Genomic DNA, 4,938 nt, shown 5'->3' on the forward strand with positions numbered 1-4,938 from the left:
TAAACATTCATAAAACATTGAATGGACATAGGAAAATATCCAGTATTTAAATACGGCACACTCTGAATTACTATTCTTTCACTCAGAACTGCCTCTGACCGAGATCCCACTCAAACAATGGGATCACTTTGGCACTTAAAACAGTGCTAGAACAACGTACAAACATTTCCACTCAAACCCTTACATAAAAGAGCTGGCAGACCATTTGGAACATGCTCCAGGCTGAACCACAGCAGAAGCATTCCAACGCCCAGAAGTTTGTCTACATGCATAATAAGCGTGTGTACATGTACGTATGGCTGCTCACTCACAAACACAAGTATTTGCACATCACCTCACTGTTTTACGAGTAGATGCAATTCTCACGTCCATGGATTATGCCAGTCAGGAAGGATGCTGATCAGAGCTGACACTGATTGAGATTGAACTACTCTCCGTGTACTTTGGTTTAAGGTTAAATTCCCATTTCTTGAGGCTTGATTATCAGACACCTTCAGTGAACATGCAAAATAACACATTTTGCCTATGTTTCACTGAGAACAATAGAAACCAGAGTTATGTAGGCTGCCACTGAATGCTGGAACCACAAAAGAGCCTGAGGTTGGTACATGTTCAGCCCAAGCTTGCAGAAAGACTGTCTCAGGCTCACTGGAAAACATGTTGTCCTTTTTTAAGTGTATTAAAACAATTTCTGTACTTTTTATGAAGATGGAAAAAATCAGTTCAGATTTAAAGGTAAAAAAAGAACAAAAATCATGGGAAATGTAAGACCCATAAGGGTTGGAAGGTACCTCTAGAGATCACCTCGCCCAAGCCCCTGCTAAAGCAGGTTCCCTACACCAGCTCACACAAGAAAGTGTTCAGACAGGTCTTGAGTACCTCCAGAGCAGGAGATTCCATCGCCTCTCTTGGCAGCTTGTTCTGTCACTCTGACTGAGGAGTTCTTCCTTGTGTTAGTGTGAAACTTCTTGTGTTGCAGTTTGTGCCCATTGCTTCTCGTTCTTTTGTTGTCGATGTTAGTCGCAGAGAGCATTTCCTCACACGCTGTCCTCATGGTACACATTCAGGGTTTGCCTCTCAGAGGCAAAGGTTGCCTCAGAGGAATAAGTTAAACTTGACAGAAGCATCTTGCAGTCAGAACATCAGACCTCTGATGGTGCCTATCAAGCATTTTTAGCAAACAGTCATACTTCACTTTTGGAGATCCACCCAGGCAGATGCAGATTGAGTGTCATCAGTGGAACAGCACACAGCAGAGCCTGAAGTTATGGTGTAGCGTGAGGTCTACGCTGGTTTTGTAGCATGAGGGTCAAAGGACATGCTGTATTTCATCTCATTTTAGGTATTCCATCATGGAGACTTGAATTGTTTTCTTAACTACACAGTTCTTGCAACCAGAACTGGCTGACTGGGCTGTAAGCAGATACACTGTGCTTGAGAAAAAAACAGTGCATTGCATCTGAAGACAGCTTGACCATTTGTCCTTAGATCTCTGAATCTTAAAAATGACACTCCTGGCTACAAAAATCCCAAAATTTCCATGCTGCAGCCAAGAGCAGCCATACTTCAGGACAAACTGTTGCTTGATTCATCTAAGAGAGACAGCTGGAAATATGTAACTCCATTGTTTTCCACTGATGCAGTCACATCACAGAGGGCCTCAGTGCAGCTGTGAGAATGTGGGTCATTAATTAAGACCCAATACAGAGTCAACAGGCTCTGAACGTTGCTGGTGGCAAGCTTTTCTACAAACAACATCTTCCATACAACTGCAAATGTGGAGGAAACACCCTGCAAAGCAGAAAAAATTGTCCTGCTACAGTTCTAATTCCCCAAATCATTTTCTTATTGTTCTTATTGTTCTTATTATTATAAGTAGATTAAGCTGTTCTTCTTACTCTAAGAAGAACTTGTCCTTGTTGCAGGAAATATTGCTTTCTCAAACCAAAAGGTGCTTGTAACCAGCCCAAATAGAAACTTGCTTTGAAAACCAGCATCTGGGATGATTAAAGTTAAACCACTCAAGTTTGCAAGCTTTCTGAGAGCTGCTTTTGAAAAGGCACTTTAATGAAACAATGCATATGTTCTCAAGCAGAAAGGAGAACCGCTTTAGGCCTTCCTGCAATTTTTCTGCAAGAAGCAGATTAAATTATAGCTAAACAAAAAATACTTCTCCTAAAGGTCATGTTCACACTATTCTTAAGTGTTTTTATAGATATCCATCACTTCTGCATACTCTCCTCATTTGTCATCCCAAGCTACAGATTAAATAGGGGGTCCATTCCCACAGTGCATGCTAACAGGGAATGCAGAAAGGCATGGTAGCTGGCAATTAAAAATATATATATATAATATTTGAGAGTATCTCAGCATATCTTCTTGCTCAGAGAAACTGTGGTGCCCATCCCTGGAGGCGCTCAAGGCCAGGTTGGATGGGGCCCTGGGCAGCCTGAGCTGGTGGGGGGGTAGTCCTGCACATGGCAGGGGTTGGGGCTCAATGATCTTTAAGGTCCCTTCCAACCCAAACCATTTGGTGATTCTATGATTCTATGAAAATTTTGGCCTTGTTTATCTGGACTAATGGTAAACATAAGATGAACTGCACTGAAAAAGACGTTGCTGGGAAATGTAATACTTTCAATAGCCACAGCTATAGGTGCAGTAGTAAAGACAAAACAGGACTATCTGTTGTTTCTTTACAATACTGTATCAGAATCGCAAGAGCTTTAATAACATCCTGTGCTTCAATGCAAAGATGATTAATAAGAGCAGTAGAAATAAGGATACTTGGTTTCCAATAGGCTTGAACCTCATGGACAAATCCCCTGGTGTGTAATGGGCTGTATACTCACTGACAGATGCAGTCAAAAGAGGAGAGCCACCAGAGCTGCACGTGACCGCTTTCTGCATCCACACAAGAAATGCCCCAACTGTGCTCTTCTGTCTTTTGGAGAAGAAAGACTGCCACTGCAAACGCAGTGCCTCCTGCCTACTCTCACACTTGGTTCTCCTAAGGTATTAGCATAGCAGCACACATTTCACTCCAAAAGAAGCAGTGATGGGGTACCCACAGCCTGTGCCAGTGCCTCACCATCCTCTAAATAAAAATTTTCTTCCAAATATCTAACTTAAACCTCTTTTAGTTTAAATACGTTCCCCTTTGTCCTATCACTACTAGGCCGTGTAAAAAGTCAGTCTCCTTCCTGTTTATAGGCTCCCTTTAGATGCTGGAAGGCAATGAGGTCTCCCCGCAGCCTTCTCCAGGCTGAACAAGACCAACTGCCTCAACCCTTCTTCATAGAAGAGGGCTCCAGACCTTTGATCATCTTTGTATCTTTCCTCTGGACTCAAAGTTCTCAAATGAAGATGTCCGCATGTCCCTTTGCAGGACAGATTCTCCTGTGCTGGAGAAATAATTTCTCCATTCTGATAGCAGAAATAAAAGAGTTCTCCATCCTGGCAAAAACTTTGCAGAGCTGAGTATTTTTGAGTCCAAATCCCCTTTGTCAAATCTGGTTGAGGTGGGCTGCGAAGATCAAAAGTTCCTGAGCACAGCTGTGGGATGAGAGGCAGAGGCAGGGAAAGCACACTTGCATAGGCTGTGCTCTCAGAGGAAAAGCAGATGGCAAAAAATCTACAGCTACAACTTAAAATTAGTTTTAATGCATTTTACTTTTTCCTCTCTCATATCAAAATGAAATTAAAATTAACTTTGCACATAGATTAAAGCCAAAAGAATCCCATGTCAAATATGATGCTTTAAATACAACATCCCATGGCAATATGGTATTTTTAGAGACATTTCTAACAACTTGCCTCTTAGCAGGCTTGGTGCTACTTGGGTGATTGTGTCCATGTTCAGTAATGACACTCAGAAGGACCTCAGGAGGACACGTGATGAAGGTCTTCTGAAAGGGGAGGCACAATCACCTCACACTGAGATCAGAAACCCAGACCCCACGGAATCATCAAGACCAAACATCTGTTTTCCTCAAGTCACAGAAATCCTCAAGAACCAAACTGGAGCCAAATATAATTATCTTTACAAACCAAATTGCTATGTTCCTGACAGCCCTTTCCTGAAGTTTCCAACATCTCTATTTAAAATAAAGCTTTGTGCTTTTTTTTTTTTTTTTTTTCTGTTGTTGTTTCTGTTGGTTTTTTGTTGTTGTTGTTTTTTTTTTTTCCCCACTACTGACAGAAGGTTATAAAACACAGATTTGTTGCTGCCTTACATTTTTATGGATTTATAACTGGACCTGATTAAAAAAGACCCGTAACTTTCAATAAAACTTATGGACACTCACATGAACGATTTGCTGTACACTTCTCAAAACCAGTAGGCTTGATATTTTCATTTCACTGGAAGAGTATTTGCTTCAGTCTCACTACCAGGCCTGGATACAGGATTTCTCCAGGAACGAAGGAAAGCGTTTGGCAAGTTTCTTCTTTTGTGACATTTCTGCATATACTGCAGTAGGAAAGCAGGTATTCTGGATTACTTTTCAAATTTTGGTATCAGAACACATCTGCATGAGGAGAGCACAAATTTAGAAGCAGCATAAGCAGAAATGTCAAACATTTCTGAAACAGAATAACTTAACACTCACACCTCTGTTTGTAAAGGGCAAAAACAGAATAGAAATGTAGTGGTACAGTTAAAACAACATCAGATTTTTTTTTTTACATCTTCACTGACCAGAAGTACAAATGTAATAATGAAAATCTGAAGGGAAGCTCTGACCAAGAAATGTGTAAACACAGCTGCTAAGAGCCTTCTCTATAATGGGAGGTAGCAGGATGAAAACGTCAGTGGCAGTTGTCACTGCCTTTCCCCAGCAGAGGAAAAATTTAACTGCAAAACTGCTATTAGAATGAGGACTTCTGCTCAGTTCTTTGAAATTAGTGCAAACATGATCAGTCTCTTCCTGGGTGCAG

Source organism: Phasianus colchicus, chromosome 1, assembly GCF_987193195.1.
Source record: "Phasianus colchicus chromosome 1, bPhaCol1.hap1.1, whole genome shotgun sequence".
Taxonomy (NCBI): domain Eukaryota; kingdom Metazoa; phylum Chordata; class Aves; order Galliformes; family Phasianidae; genus Phasianus; species Phasianus colchicus.